This window comes from Silurus meridionalis, chromosome 4 (assembly GCF_014805685.1).
Source record: "Silurus meridionalis isolate SWU-2019-XX chromosome 4, ASM1480568v1, whole genome shotgun sequence".
Classification (NCBI taxonomy): Eukaryota; Metazoa; Chordata; class Actinopteri; order Siluriformes; family Siluridae; genus Silurus; species Silurus meridionalis.
In genome coordinates, this window is record NC_060887.1 from 21,277,833 (window position 1) to 21,294,904 (window position 17,072).

A 17,072-nucleotide genomic window follows, 5' to 3' on the forward strand; every position below is an offset into this window, starting at 1 on the left:
TAAATAAATAAATAAAATCACATATATATGTATTCATAGCTTTTGCTCAATACTTTGTTGAAACACCTTTGGCACCAGTTACAGCATAAAGTCTATCTGAGTATGATGCTACAAGCTTGTCACACCTTTTTGGGCAGTTTCTCACATTATTTTTTGCAGAACCTCTCAAACTCCATCAGGTTGGACAGGGAGCATCGGTGCACAGCCATTTTCAGAACTCTCCAGACATTTTCAATCGGGTTCAAGTCTGGGCTCTGGCTGGGCCACTCAGAGACATTCCCAGATCATCTCATATCCACTCCTTTGTTATCTTAGAAGATGAACCGTCACCCCAGTCTGAGGTCCAGAGTGCTCTGGAGCAGGTTTTCATTAAGGATGTCTCTGTACATTGCTTGGACATGATCAATCAAATTGTGGAAACATCTCAAGGATGATCAGTGGAAACAGTATGCACCTAAGCTTAAATTTGAGCATCATGTCACAGGCTGTGAATACTTGACTATCATCATAAAAAACAAGAAAAAAAAATACATTTATAATTTCATACAAATCTGGTGACTTTATCTCAAATATAACATATTGGGGAGGTGGTATCTCAGTGGTTAAGGCTCTGGGTTAGTGATAGGAAGGTTACGGGTTCAAGCTCTGGTATTGCCAAGCTGCCACTCTTGGGGCCCTTAAGCAAGGCCTTAACTCTTTCCAGGGGTGCTGCATCATGGCTGACCCCAGCTTCCCATATCACTGGGATATGTGAAGAAATAACAATTTCCATGTGGGTTCAATGATGTATTCTATAATAATTTAATTATAATAAATAATTTAATTATAAAATAATAACTTTTTTTTTTTTTTTTGCAAACTAACATTCATCCTGAGACATATTTTATTGTCATTGTGTTTTAAATAGCTTGGTTTGTGACAGAAATTTAGTTTTGTTCTTCTTCTTGTTTAAGAAACAACAGCACCAGAACACAGATCTCCACTTACCACCACCTGGGATTAAATGGATTTGAAGAGGACTTGCTTGGATTTTGTGGGGATGTAGAGATCTTTAGCATGTGGAATAACATGCATGGGCTGATTATGTTTGCAGGTGTAATATGAAAGCAAGTTACTGAAAATGCAGTTTGAACAGATTGCTGGGATTTGTAGGCCATGCCAAATGCTAAAATGCATATTTACTTTTCACTACAGTGGACACTTAGATAGGAGGCACTTGTGTTAAAGATACTGAATAATGAACAGATCTACAGATAGCTTTATTCATAATGGTGGATAAAAAAAAAACTATTTATACAAGCATAGTCGGAGGTTTTGGAGTTGTACAAAGTTATGCGTGGGGATTTTCCCCAAAGCCACTGCCCTTTTTAACCACTAGGCCAAGACAGATTATTTCCGCCTAAATAGCTGTATATAAAGACTGGTTGAGAACAGTGCTTTACTCAAGAACCTACAGAAGTGCAGCATAGTTCTCGGTGTCTGCACTTCAAGTCATTTTCACACGCTATTCTGCATTATAATGCACATATAAGGACATTTAAAAGGCGTGGAGAAGGAAAAGAAAAAACACTCGAGCCGGGCTGCAGAAGGGGCGTGTGCATGGCGCGTGAAGTGACGTCATCAGCCTGCCCCGGGGCCCTTCAGTAGCGCCGCGGACGGGAACCGAGTGCACTTTTTCCTCCTCGTCGGTTTTATTGCTCTCTCTCTCTCTCTCTCTCTCTCTCTTTTTCTTTCTTGCGCGTCGCTCTTGCTCCTGTTTTTATAACATTTACAGGCTGCAAGGTGTCACGGCTTTCCGCGAAGGTTTGTCGTAGGTGAGTAGTTTTTTTATTATTACTTAAAGAAAAGCTGCTCCTGGGTTTCGTCTGCAAGACCCAAAGTTTGTTGTTCCGCTCTTTAGCTTTGTGCTAACCGAAGACTTGGACTCGTTCGGTGCAACTTGTTGCTCCTCGCGCGGAGAGTTAGCTCACTAGCTCAAAGTCTTCACGGAGACTGGTCTAGAGAGACGCGTGTGCTCGTGTTCAGCTCTCTTTCGTAGCCCGGGGTATTGTATTTGTGAGTTATAACAGGGAATTAGCACGCTAATGTTTAATAGGAAGTGTAATCGAGGCAGCAGGTTAGCGGTGATTCAATCATACCGAGTCTTAGTGAACGAGTTTGATTTGGACTGATGAGAGATGGTGGTCAGAGGATCATCTGTTTCATCCCTTCCTCAGCCACAGAGAGCTCCAGAGAGCAGTAAAATAAAAATAAAAATAAATTCATATTTTATAACCTACTTATTTTTGTGAAGTTACTTTGGGACAATGTCCGTAGTTAAAAACACTATACAAATAAAACTTTAACTTAAATACAGGTCCCAAGTCTGTATGTATGAACACCTAAGGGAGTGATTAATAAGGTTACTTTCTTTTATGTATCAGTGATGGACTCGAGATTAGAAACATGGTGAGAAACTGTTAGACTACAAAACAAATCCTGGGGTCATGTCTGTTTTTTAGCACTAAACCCCTTCACTGTGTATCATATACACACAGCTGTGTTCATTGTATCCTACTAGACTGTTTTTTATTTTATTTTTTTATTTTTACTGATTTTACCAAATGAGCAATGTGCATTTTTGACAGACATTTGGTTGAAATTGAAGTTTATATGACTTTAATGAAGTGTTGTATAATGCAGCAGACACCAAACTGTTTTGCATCACAGATCCGTTGCATCATTCAAGACCATTTTCTCACGGGCCGAGTGGTTGGTGTCATGCATGTTATATTACTTTTATACATATTATATGATTGTTATAAATTTGATTATTGTATATATATATATATATATATATATATATATATATAATGGAAATGTAACTCAACTCACCATAATGCAGAATCAGGAAGCTTAATTTATCAATGCATTAAAAAAAAAAAAACGAAAAAATTGCAGGAAATTGGTCATTAAAAAAACTAAACACAGCAGACTGCTGTCAGTATATCAATATGATAGACACAAAATAACAATGTTTTTATTCTTTCTGTGAGGCCTGATGCCAAAAATTTACAGCCCAGTACTAGTTCACTGCCTGGTTGTTGAGGACCCAATATTTAAGAAACATTAATAGAGACCCTGTAAAGCAAAGACTTAAGACATCTCGCCATATCTGCTACTCTATTGTACATGAAACAGTATCCTATTTTCAGTATCCACTTTTGAAAACCTTTCTCAAGAAACATTTTGTAAAATTCACTGATCAAGTGAGAATTGGGTCTTGTGAAGCACGCAGCATCATGGAAGTGAAACGGTTAGAATAAAGGAAGAGGTTTATAGGTGATTGATCTGTGATGGTGGTAAGCATTTGTTTAAAACTGCTATGCATTGAATCAAGTTTGAAAAATCTGTACAATTTGATGTTGTTGGACTGCTGTACTCGCAGCACTGTAATAGTAGCTTCCAGTCAGTAGTCTTTTAGGGGTGTCTGCTCCATATTGGTAGGTAACTTAGGTCATGTTTCACTTTTAGATCATTTAATTACCACAGTGCCATAAAATGCATGAACGTAGTTAAATACAGTACACTCTGATTGGTAGGAGAGGTGGATCAGCTTGTGAAAGATTGCATTATATATTAAAACATTCACTTAAGGCTATAATTTGGTGGGAAGCCAGTGAGTGGTATCTGCTTTATTCTTATTGTACAGTGTCTCTCATTCCTACTTCAAAATGATAACCAGCTACTAAAAAAGAAGAAATGCTGGTGAGTTTTCCTGTATTTATTTATTCTTTATTCTTATAACTCATACTATCATAGTGTTTTGATTTTTTTTTTTTTTTTTTTTAAAGCTGGTGCTTTAACACTATTGTTTGTACCAGCAGACTGACGAACAAATACACAGTTTAGTTATTAAAAAAATTATTCTAATTTTAGAAACAGTTTTGTTTTCTGCATTATTTTTTAGTTTTATGAGGTAGTTAGCTGCCTCTATCCATTTTTAAAAAAAGCTGCCACGCTTGTGAGCATATCTGCAGATGACTGTAAAAAAGCTGTGCATGGGCCTAATTAATTAGGGGAGCTGATCAATTGGTTGACTGCACTAAAAGTACATAAGTGTCTATAATTAGCTAGTTACTGCTTTTAAAGGGTTGCAGCCATACCAGCGATTTCCGACAAAGTAAAAGTGTGAATTTATAATTTTTTTCTAGTTTTAAGCAATCCAAATCATCAGGGAACATTTTATTTTGCTCTGTTGGTTGCTGCTGTGTAATGTTAGCTATCAGGCCTCATGCTGACTGTTGTGTTTAAGATGTCGGGATGTGTCTTTGAGACAACACTTAATGTTGACTGACATGAATACACCGAGCCATTCAGTGAATGTGGTCAATAAAGTTAAACTGAAGGTGCTGTGAATTTCACCTTGACACACATGCAAAGTTTAGACTCAGGCAGGTAAGAGGAAAAGAAGTTTGCATGTCTCTGCTTGCAGAAGAGAAATGCTTTTACATCTGACATTTTTAATGTCCACACTCACTGGTTCTGCTCTCCATTGCTCAGCCAGCGTCACACACTCTGTTAAAGACACTGTTTAACAGTATAAAACATGCTGTTTGTGTCGTAGGTGGCTGCTGTAGTACATCCTCTTGATATTCTCACAGATCCCGGTTTGCAGTTTGCTTGGATTCGATTGCCGTCATTAAACAGTTATTTGGTGCCATCTGTGATTAGCTCAGAAATGTACACTTGGCTTAAGACACATTGTTGGACGTGATATCGGATTTCTGCATAAATGATTAAAGTATCAGTATCAGTACATCACTAGTAAAAATAATTGTTGTAATTGTGCTGCGGTATCATTAAATGCAGCCCACATTTATGTCTGGTTTGTTAAGGCATGCACCTAAATAACATCACTGTGCATCACCTCACAGACTCTGAGAGAGAGAGAGAGAGAGAGAGAGAGAGAGAGAGACGTGGTTAAACTTAAGCTTTTGTGGTACATGCAGTAGAAGGAAAATGTATGTGGGTTTGTGTGCTGATCTGACATTTTTAAAACTTGTACCTAAGAACTGTTGTCATCCTGTCCAGACATTTTTGTATTTATTTTTTTACAACAGAAGAATTTCTTACATTAGATTCACACTAGTTGGTCTTGGAGATTACTTTTAAAATCATTATCATTAAAAACATTCTACAGTGAATAATTGTGGAAAAGTAAGGAACTGTGACCAACATTACATGTAGATCTGGACTTAATTACACCATATGCCAGTGGTCATAAAACAAAGGCAAGTTAAACTGCTCTACTGAACCTCTGATCATGTATTGGGGTCTTCACTCTAAATAGAGCTTATAACAATTTGTCCAACCAAGGTTATAGATTACCAAAAAAAAATCTGTTTTTAGAAATTTGGGAATCGCTTTTAATGTGGAAGTCAAATGAACGTTAGTGTCACTGACGCAAACAGAAATTACATGCACATAATTGCATATTGCTAATTTTCTCTCTTTTTGCAGTGACTAAGTAGGCACACAATATCCGCAATGAGTTTATCTGAGATCACTGTTCATTCTGTCACTTTCTGTCACTGTTTCAGGAGAGGAGACCTAATGTGAGGTCCTATTGGTATAAACAGGAAAGAGCAGTTTCTTTAGAACCTTGGGATTCTACATTATATGGACAATTGTGGATACCTGACCATAAGATTTGTATGCGCTTTGTAAGATTTCCAGTACACATTTAGTCTCTAATCGCTGTTATAATACCCTCCACTGTTTTTGGAAGTTGTAAAGTCAGATTGTGATGTGGGGTCAGTGAGGAGGCCTGGGGTACAGTCAGTGTTTCAATTAATCTTAAAGGTGTTTACTAGGGTGTAGGTTGAGGTTCTATAACAGGTCACTTAAGATCTTCCACTCCACACAATTTCTTCCTGCAGTTTACTTAACTGTGGAAAATATTCATTATTCATAAAATATTCACCAGCAGAGCACTTAGATGATTTTCTTGCTATAATTATTATTTTCACCTGGGATTTTGTGATTGTCACAGGGCTTCAGTGTGTAATATTGTCAAATGTCAAACAGCCACAAACATTTTATTTGTACAAAAAAACCCATTTTACATAAATATGGCTTTAAACTTTCCTCAATAAGGCCTTTGTGCATAATCTTCAACATATTGTGCATTCTTTAGATTTCCAAACTGGCAGCCAACTCATCTAGCTGGTTAGTTAATTCTATGATTTATATTTTTTGTCCTCTCTGTTGATGCTTATTGTGAGTTGAATCCAAGTCATTTGGTTCTGCACATAGTCTAGCAGTCCTATTTGTGATGCCACTTTTTTCATGTTTTATCAATTTCTGATTAGATACGTTCTTCCTCAATGAACAGTGAAATGAAAATTCACTGAAGTAAAAATCAATAAATTGGGGCCATCAATGCTGATATATTGTCGTTCTAAACTATGACCTAATATAACTGACTGTGCACCGTTGGTGTACCAAACTATGGTTTTTAAGTACAGCCGTCAGTTGTTGCGCACACCTGGTGGCACACACTTACTTTCTATGGGGCACATGCATTATTAAGTCTTTGAGTTGTTAACTCGCACCTGTGTCATTAAGAAAACGGTCCATAGGCAGGCATCGCTCTGCTGCTTTCTTCATCAACAAAATGAAGTGTTACTCGAAAAAAAATTTTTTTCTTTGCACAGACTTAAAAAATTTGATTTGACTTCTGCAGCTGATCACTTAAGTGTCTTTTATTCAATTCAGTTCAATTTATTTTTATAGTGCTTTTAACAATGGACATTGTTTTAAGCAGCTTTAATAATGGTATAAAGTGGTAATAAAGAATAATTATATAAAGAGACAAACTTACATTTATAAGAAACAATCAACAAGCCGGTGGCTACTGTGGCAAGGAAAAACTCCCAGAGATGGCATAAGGGAGAACCCTCTGAGAGTAACCAGACTAAAGAGGGAATCAATTCTCATCTGGGTGGAACAGAATGCCCATTTCTTACAGTTAAACATTGAGGTGTTCAGTGATCAAAAGCTAACTATAGTCTGAGTCAATGTAGCAGACTGTTGACATCAAGTACAGCCCAAATCCTTCCCCAAAGCTCCGGTGTTGAAACCAAGCTGCACCTAGTGGCTTCCAGTCGAAGAGAACCCTGTCTAGAGGCAAGCCAGGACAAAGCAGGCAGATCTGAGGAGAGGAGAGCGGCATGTACACTGGTCACGGTCACCTCAGGAGCATGTTTAACTTAACCGAGAGAAAGAGAGAGAGTGGGATATGGATTATAAAGTATCCTTATTGTTGTATAGAAGAGCAGGTGCAGGACTCGCTATGGCAGCATAACTAAAAGGGAGAGCCTGATGGTAACACAGACATAAGGGATTTCTGGGATAAGGGACACCACTGTCTACAAATCTGAGTGAACGCGTGAGAGTGAGGGAACAGCATACAATTATCCCAGTTCACCAATCACTTAGTCACCACAGCGGATCATCCGTCTCTATACCACCCTGTCCTCTACATCTGCCTCTTTCACACCAACTACCTGCATGTCTTCCCTCACCACATCCATGAACCTCCTCCTTGGTCTTCCTCTTTTCCTCCTACCCGGTGGCTCCATCCTCAGCATTCTTCTACCAATATAACCCATGTCCCTCCTCTGCACATGTCCATCTTCAGATCTGCTCCTTTAACAAAAAAAAAGCCTACAGATAAAAGGCTTGGCTAAATAAATATTTTTCAGCCTCGACTTGAAGACCGAGACTGTGTCTGAGTGCTGAACACTAATTGGAAAGCTGTTCCATAACTGTGGGGCTTTTTAACAGAAAGCTCTGCCCTTTGCTGTAGTCTATATTTGAGGTACCAACTAATAGCCTGTACCTTTTGATCTAAGTAGGCATAAGGGATCATAGTGGTAAATAAGTTCACTCGGATACCGCGGCATGAAACTGTTAAGTGCTTTATATGTCAGTATGTCATTAGGAGTATTTTATAATCAATGCACGGTTGCTTAATATATTTGGTCAATTGTCTTTTTTGGTCTCCAAGACATGATGCAGAAAATTGCTTGAATTAAACATTTATTAAACAACACAAGCTTCTCCAATCAGTGCACTTGTTAGCAGGCTTTGGTCCCCGAGCCTACCTTAAAATACGGCTGCTTGAAAACAATAGTCAAAACATACATACATACATACCGTATTTTCGGACTATAAGCCGCTACTTTTTTCCCACACTTTGAACCCCGCTGCTTAAACAATGAATTGGCTAATTTATAGATTTTTCCTGGGTTTTTCCTGGTTTCACAAGCTTCAAGCTAAAAAAACTGAGCCCCATAACATTAGACCAATGAAATTATTAATGGTTAAAGTTAACCATTGAAACTCTTTATATCAAATCAGATGCGCTCCCACTGAATCGGGCCGCACCACATCATAAATATGGATGAGGTTCCTCTGACGTTTGACCTGCCCCTCACTCGGACTGTCTACAGGAAATGCGAATTATTCGTCACGCTGAAAACAACCGGGCATGAAAAAACACTTCACCTGTGTTCTGAGCTGCACGGCATCGGGAGAAAAGATTCACCGATGGTGATTTTTAAACGCACGACAATGGCAAAAGAAAAACTCTCGAGAGAAATAGTTGTGAAAGGAAGGAGAAGACAGTGAACAATGACTTTCTTGGTAGGCTACTGTTTAGATACAAGCCGTGTAACAGGCACTGTCTTTCATTAAAGCCTGTGTAAAGTTCATTAGTTTCAATGTAGACACCTGCGGCTTATAGACAGGTGCGGCGTATTTATGTTCAAAATAAAAATCATTGTAAAATTCAGTGGGTGCGGCTTATATTGGGTGCGCTTAATAGTCCGGAAATGACGGTACATACTTTCTTTCATGTTTTTATGATGGATGCCCTTTCTACCACAACCCTCCCCATTTATCCGGGCTTGGCACTAAGAGTGGCTGGGGTTGGTTGCCTGACCAGGGATCGAACCGGGGCCGCAGCGGTGAGCGCGCCGCATCCTAACCACTAGACCACCAGGGACCCGAATAATACAGTATAATATAGTAAAATAACAATACAGTTCCAAAAAACTTGCTCTCATTCTCTTTCCAAATGTTATTCTCATTCTCTCTCCAATCAGCATCTTATTTAACCAATGAAATATACAGTGGAACCCGGTTATGTCACCGACCTAGGGGACGCCAAAAAGCGTCGAGATAACCTATGATCGAGATAAACGAAAACCAATATGGCGGCAATATATTAACGTGCTTGAAATTTCTTTATGTACATGATGTGCGTTAATAAATGAGAATGTACATGCACGTGTTTTTGGTGGTTTTTACACAACAGCGTTGCCGCGATTTGTTTGATAAAGGCATGCTATAAAAATTTACATACATGTTTGTTTACACCAAAAGGCATGTGTGCACCAACTAACAGCAGAGATTTACCAGTATACAATGCAAACTACCGTCGATTCTCAAAACAACCTTTATTATATTCTCCAACATTGCAAACACAAAGATCGCTCACAAAATCACAAAAACGTGCGGGGTGTAGTTCGTTTTTACAAAAAGCTAACCAGTGTCAACATTAAATTCTCAAGTCATTTCACTCTGACACACAGCTCTGAAAAGTATCCTACACCTGTAGCATCTGTAAGGCTTGATTTTTCTGCCACTTCCGCGAGTTTTTCTGTGGCTGCACAGTGCCGTCTCACTACCGTATTTTCGCGTATATAAGACGCACCCTGGGTGAGGGGTATGTAAAACTTTCTATAAGACGCGTCTTATATACGCAAAAATACGGTAGTGAGATGGTGAGGTGGCCAAAGCCGGCGATTGGTCATGCGGATCGAGATAACGACGTTAAATGGCAAATTTGCCCCCCCTTGTGCTCAAGACATTAGGGTTCGTCGACATAAAAGAATCGACATAACCGATTAAAAAATGCTAAGACAAAGCGAGAATTTGGCGGTTCCACTTCAAAAACGTCGACTTAATAGGGTTGGCCAGTTAACCGAGGTCGAGATAAGTGGGTTCCACTGTATAAGTTTAGATTAAGAGCAAATGAGAAGTACTTAAAGCCCAGGACACGCGAAGCAGAGTGTCTGTTGGTTTTAGTTTTGTTTCGCGTCGTTGGCTCGAGCTGGACGGCATCAGTAGAACAGCGGCGGAGCTTATCGGCGAGAAAGAGAAAACCGATTAGCTACAAGCACATGATTGATCAGACCACACGGGGAACTACCGTCAGAAACATTTGCAGTTAGTGTGCTAGCATAAGGTCCAAGGCAGATATTTTATGCTTTCTGGCCTCTATTTTTTTTTCACATAATTGGTTATTTCTAATTAAGAAATAATCGTGGACCTGTTACTCACCTATTCTCATACCTATTTTTACACATTGAAAGAATTTAAAATAATTGAGCCTCCAAGTAATACTGATTCCAGTAAGCTCAAGTGGACTTGAAATCTGGAGCTTAAACACCCAAGATGGTGCAAACTAAACCAGAAGTTAACAAGTACTATTTAATATGTCTTTCTGTATATTTGTCTAGAGTTGTAACAGATATCACCCACTCAGATCTGTTGGCCAAATGTAACCACAGATTCAAGATGAGTCACTCAGCCATTCATTGTTTCAGATTTGTGAACAGCCAGTCTTCATGGTGAGGTGTGAAATGTTGCATGCAGTTTGCCTCCACAGAGGAACCAGCACCGCTAGCGCAAACACATTAAAGCCTCCATATGAAATGAGATGGGAAGTTTTCTGTCTGAGTGGGCTGAGAATCGTGACTGCTGGCTCTCTCGTGAGGAAGAGAACCGAAGCACAAGTAGGCGTGCTACAGCTCCCCCACACAAGCATACACACACCTGCTAGCATCTCCACTACTGCATGCTGCTTTCTGTGCATTTAAGCAGAAACCCACATTAGCACAACAGGTTTCCAAGGAAACGAGTGTGCTGCTGTGTTCCTTTACGTGTTCATGGTGCTGACTATGAAGATTCTGTTCAAATTTATCTTGACTAAGTGATTTAAATCGAACACAATTTCAATATAAAAATTCACATTAAAATGTATTTTTACTTTATGGTACAGAGTCATGTCGTGAAATGTTGGGCCGTGTCAGACCTGTTTTTCTAAAAGTCACAGATGTTCACTGTTGTTATGAACATCTGTCTTATCTCTTGTGATTTAATCATAAGTGAACAGCTGAAACACAGCAGTTTACAGCTAGCATGTCTCAGTTTACAGCTAGCATGTCTCAGTTTACAGCTTACAGTTTACAGCAGCACGTCTCAGTAATCATTTGTGGTTTTCTATGCAAAATTTCTGTCACACGGCTTTTTGTTCATCCTCTACTTCATATGCTATCTAGTGAACTTGTGGCCACATGGTTTGCTAATAAACTAGATATGAGATGACAATAGAAGCAATAAATAGCAGCTGTTTTCATCTCTTTTATTTTAGCACCCCATGTGAAGAAAAAACCTTGAGAGGATTTATACTCAAACGGAAACCCATCCTCCTTTTGGTGCCTCCCTCAAGTCAGATTGCCACCTACTCTCTTATAATCGGAAGTCAGACATGTATAAGCTTCAGTAACAGAAGCACATACCGCACAGAGTGGCAGGTCATGGTGGCGTGCCACTGTTTAGCAGTAGAGAAAAGTCAAAATGCAATTAATCAAGAAAAGCCCCCGGCTCAGACTATGAGGTAAACATTTTTCGCTTCAAACCATCCAATGCCTCTGTTGCAAATCTTATGTTCAGCAGAATTTTCTGCACTGTTAATTTTCAGTTGGTGATTCATTCTGATAGACCAGATTTAGACTTAGGCAAGCAGAGTAAGGGTGCCAAATCTCACAGTCCATTTGGGATTAAAGATCTACTTCTGTTTAAAACAATTCTACTGACAACCTGTAAAATCAACAGTAGGAACCAAGGTCTTGATAGCCATCCTGTCTGCACATGAAAGACCATGGTCTTATAACTCCTACACAATGCTTCTAATAATCAGCAGTTTGAATAGCTAGATGCCGAAGCAATAAGGAGGGCTCTGTTAAAAAGTACAATCCTCCAATTAATGGGCTAATCTAAAGATTAATTGAGACTGTTGTGGACATCCTTATTTGTCATTGCTTGGCCTGGCAGTTTATGACTAGCATGATGTAAAACTACGAAAAGCTAGATTAATGGTATAAAAATATGCTGCCTATGTTTTATTTATTTATTTATTTATTTTTTTTTTTTTTTACACCACAGTATTAGCCAACACACAGACTCAAGATTTAGGTGGATTTCTCTAGAGCTTCTTTGCTTCTTACTACCTTGTCACACCCTTAAATGAAAAAAAACTCTTCATAATAATTATCTAGTGTTTATTAGGAGAACAAATACTTACTCAGGCAGGTATGTAGTCAGTCATGTGGCTGCAGTGCTTACAATCGTGCAGATACTGGCTAGGAGATGTTCAGGAAATGTTCACATACATCATCAGAATGTGGAGAAAATGTGATGCCTGTGACTGCCAATAATTTTTGTTGGCAGACAGGCTGGTTCAGGTATCTCATGGGGTTGTTGGCACAAGAGTCTCTAGAATTTCCTCAGAAGGGTGCAATAAAAAAAACCCAGTGATTGGCAGTTCTGGGTATATAAATGCTTTGTTGAGAGGTCAACAGGGAAGGGAGGCTCTTCCGAGTATTAGTATAGTGCTCATTATTAGGTGCTTTGTAAATGCATATGTTTAATAAGGTCTGAAATATTCCTTCATAGTAGTAATTTGTAGTAACTATTATCCCCCCTGAAAACAAGCATTTTGAACGTACAGTATAGCAAAGCCGCAGCAAATCACGTTTGAAAACAGAAGATAACTGTTGTAGACAAATGCTATAAAAAGAGATTTGAATGGAGAAACGCAGCGAGTTAACAGGCCTGATTAAAAAAAATTAAAATGCATAAGCATTTGCTGAAAAAGACAATAGTGAGTAAAAATGTAATTGTGTACTGCTGCTGTTATTTGCTGCTTTTAGATTTAGTGTTTGTTCGCACCGTTTTATTTAAATCAGTCACTGTCGCAAGCGAGGTGATTGCGCAACCTGATGCTCGTGAGTCTCGACAGAACAGATCCAGTGCGACTGTCATGAAGTTACAAAGAGTTTACACAATAGCACTTCATTAAACTACGCCATTTTCACATGATGGAGGATTCTACAGTGTTTACTTACCGTGCTGATGTTTCGCCTTCATCCATGACACTCGTGTTTTCTTTTCACGTGCTCATGCATCACTGCGGTAATACCATTTAGAGACCTGCACTCAACCCAACGCAAACGAGAGACAACATTTGATGGGCGAAAGCGGGTGTGGACGCTAAAATACTCGTGTGTGAGTTACCTGAGAATAAAATAACTCGCGGGACTCCTGCAAAATAGGCTGAAAAATATATATTAAAAAAAAGAGTACATTTCTAAAAACAAATAAACTGTTATGTATCTACTGCACAAAAGCAACAATGGCAGCTAAAAATTAAACGATTTACAGGCACAAGGTCGGAAGCAAACTCTCGGGTGGTTCATGTGCGGTAACTACTAGAGCACAGTGAGGCACAGTGTCTGAAGCACAAGATGGAGGAGAATCACTGAGTGCTAGGAACATGGAACACAACAAAACCCTGGCCTTTTTTTGTTTTTTTCGTTCATATTCAAAAAGGAAGCAAGTGAAACTTGGAAAAAAAAACAAGGTAGCAGGAAGAAGCAGTCAGTGTATTGAAAATAAAATTACTTATACATTTTACCTGCAGGCTTTTTCTGGGCGGGGACGGGACAAAACGTTAATATTGTGGGTGGAAGTAAATAACATTTTTGAAGAAGCAGGCAGGAGCGGGACCGCAAAATCCATCCCACACAGGTTTTTACCTGCAGGTGAGAGTGGGACTAAACTTAAATATTGTGGGTGGGAAAAGTAGAAAATAATATATATTTTTGCGGGTGGGAGCGGGACTTTGATAAAATCCGCCTCGTGCAGGTCTCCATGCCACACAAACTCTGCTTTGTATAACTTCCAGGTACAGTTTTCTTGGTTGCATTTAATATCAAATATTCCCATGCCTTGCTCATGTTATTTGTGATGAGTCAAAAGTTATGACAAGGAGCCAAGTGTATAAAGATTTCAGGGGGCCAAAAATGTTTGGTAATTAGGAGACATAATCCATTTGTCAAGTGTTAAGTTTTCCATGCTGCTTGACCCTTTGTGCGCCTCGTCCTGTAGAACCGTGGTAATGACAGCCTTAAAATAATCCTTGGTGTCGGAGGCCAAGACTTACAGGCTGCTGGTTTTCCTCTGCAGATTAGCTGGCTCTGGGCTTTTCTCTCACAACTGTGGGGAACATCGCAGACAGTCAGCCAATTCTATGTGAGTACCAAATGTAAGCTTGTGTATATATTTGCATGTGGTGATTAGATTCATGCTGTACATGTTTTTGTATTAGCATCCATCCATGGATTTATTGTATACTAACTATATCAATTTTTATTTTTATTTATTTATTTATTTATTTATTTATTTATTTTTTAACATCAATTTTTTTTTTTTTTTACTCTTAAACAGGACTGTACTAGTTGTTGACGTAATATATGGTGGAAAACATGGCATGCACCATTAATTTCTCTTCTGTGTGTACGTGTGTACGTGTGTGTGTTTTGTGACCTGACCTATGATTAAAGAGCACAGCTAACTGTAATGTGTGCTCTTGTTCCCATGACTCACTGGCAAGGGGAGATCTCTGGCCAGAGATTCCCATGCTCTGACATACACTTCGACCCAGACCACATGCACACTTGTGTATATGTGATTGAGTGTGTGCTCCTGTACGGCTGCACTTTGTTTTCTACCAAATGTTAGTGTTCGCATGCTGGTCATAAAAATGTGAACAAATAGAAGTAATTCGATGAAGGCAATACTAGACTGCTCACTGGCAAAAAGATAATAGCATTTGCACAACACTTTGTTCTACAGATGTACCTGTTTGGCACTGCTGTTGTGTTCAACATCATGTTATTTATTAATTTTTTTATCACCTGGTCTGTACATACCTTGTTTGGCTGACTACTTTGTCCACTGGTAGCTAGGCAACAGCAAAGATTCCTCTATGCTGAGCTGCTGCTGTCGTCTACCCCCAAATGTTATCTTACTAAGTACAAATATAACAAAATCAATGCATTTGGCTTGCAGCCTATCCTATTTTTAGGTAATGTGCTTGTAATAAGTGAGATATTTGTAGATAAATTCCAACCTCCTTTCCAGCCATGCCTTTTGCAAACCATGATTTATTCGTTCTCTCCAATGTGAATATACAATGTACATTAATTGTATTATGTGGTCAGTCTAGATTTTTTTAACTACTCTCCTCTGAAGAGTGTCCAGAGCATGAGGGACTTTATGATATTGGTGCATTATTACCTATGAATATATACTGTATTTCTTTTAAACTCCAGCCTTGCATTTAGGGATAAAGAATTCACTGTGCTCGTACAATGTAAAGGTCTGGATTAAAATATCCAGGAATAATGCTGTAATAGAGGTGCTGTTGTCTAGACCATATTTGTTCTGATGATAACTATCGACTATCGATCCCAAATGAAATGTCCAGTGCTGATAAAGCCATATTTTATTAGTGTTCAATTCTAAATCACTTCTGAGGTGGCAAGATGCAGATCCTTTAGATCACGGTTCGGTACGTACCTCGGTTTTTAAAGTTAAATTTCGGTACGGTAAGGGGGGAAAAAAAGTGCAAAACAAAAAATTGCATGTCGTTATTAACATTTGTGAACATCAACAGGTTACATTTTTTAAACATCTAAATAAAACGAGAATTTCGATTTGAACTATGAATGTAAAATGTAAAAAGGATTGCATTACCTAAAGCCCTGTACCGAATAACTTCAGTATGGATACGTATACCGTTACACCCCTTGTAAGTACCCACTCTTTGCTTGTCAGAGATCAGTTTGAAAAAAAAAATTGCCGTAATTTTTTTTCATATTTGTAACAAGAGGAATGCACTGTGTGCAGGTGGCTGTTAGGGCCAGCAAGGCTTTCTCTGCTGACCTAAATGCTTTTAGAGTCGTTTATTTGTATTTTTGTCCATGAATTTGTATTAGATTGTTTAGAATAGTGAATTCCTTTCATTGCATTTCTCTCACTTGCTCTGCTTCTGGGTGCTGTGCAACTGGGTGTCTGTTTACATTCGAGTTTCTATCCAATCACATTTCAGCCTTCATACACAGGTTGCATGGGTCAAGGGGAAAAATGTAAATGCGTTGCCGAGGTCAAAAAATCTGCCCCAAGTCTTCAGAACAATGCAGGGGCTCTGTAGCTTACAATCCATATAGCTTAAAGCTGTCACTCTAACAATCAGATTTTAAGTTAACGACTCTGGGGTCGTCTAGCAGGCACACAATAACGTCTGCATTTTCACGTTCTTTGATTGGATGGTCGGAGAGAACAGTAGTCAGAGCTTGCAACCAGATCTGTAGCAAACTCCGGGGCTCAGACTGCGACAAACATAATAAATTGCAAGTAATATTTTTGCCTAGATCGCCACCTGCGACTATAAAAACGTACACGTTATGACCATATAAACTGCATGAGTTATGACTTTTTATGTGCATGTTCTATCACATCATTTGTTGATGTAATAAACAGAGACGCATGCGATGCCTACGTTTAAGTTAAAGCGGCAAAATAACCGGACAGTTAAATCAAAACGTACCTTTCCTTATCGGAAAAAACATGCTGAAACTAAAAATATCAGACTTTTTTTCAAAACGGTCTCCATTTGTTCAACTCTTCAGCTGATGACACACCTGTAGTAAAAAGGCAGAGGCACTGAGGACCATCTTTCGATGTCAGTCAATAAAAACATAAATAAAAGTGCCAAAAGACATTTGAAAATCTTCTTGGATTCAAGAGTTTTCATGGCTGAGGTACGATCACGAGACGCAGAAAATGTTTTGCGACTTCTGCTCTAAAGCGGGCAGAGAAATTGCGGGGAATTA

General features: G+C 38.9%; 1 protein-coding gene across 2 annotated transcripts in view; it reads left to right on the top strand.

Annotated features, from left to right (window-relative positions):
- The first annotated feature begins 1,638 nt into the window (after positions 1-1,638).
- ncalda (neurocalcin delta a) overlaps positions 1,639-17,072 on the top strand; it is a 42,158-nt gene continuing 26,724 nt past the window's right edge. The window contains exons 1-2 of one of the 2 annotated variants that reach the window (XM_046847307.1): positions 1,639-1,814; positions 14,362-14,427. The gene's annotated coding sequence lies outside the window, so the exon portion shown is untranslated. The remainder of the gene's footprint in view (positions 1,815-14,361; positions 14,428-17,072) is intronic. The other variant, XM_046847308.1, reaches the window with a different exon arrangement.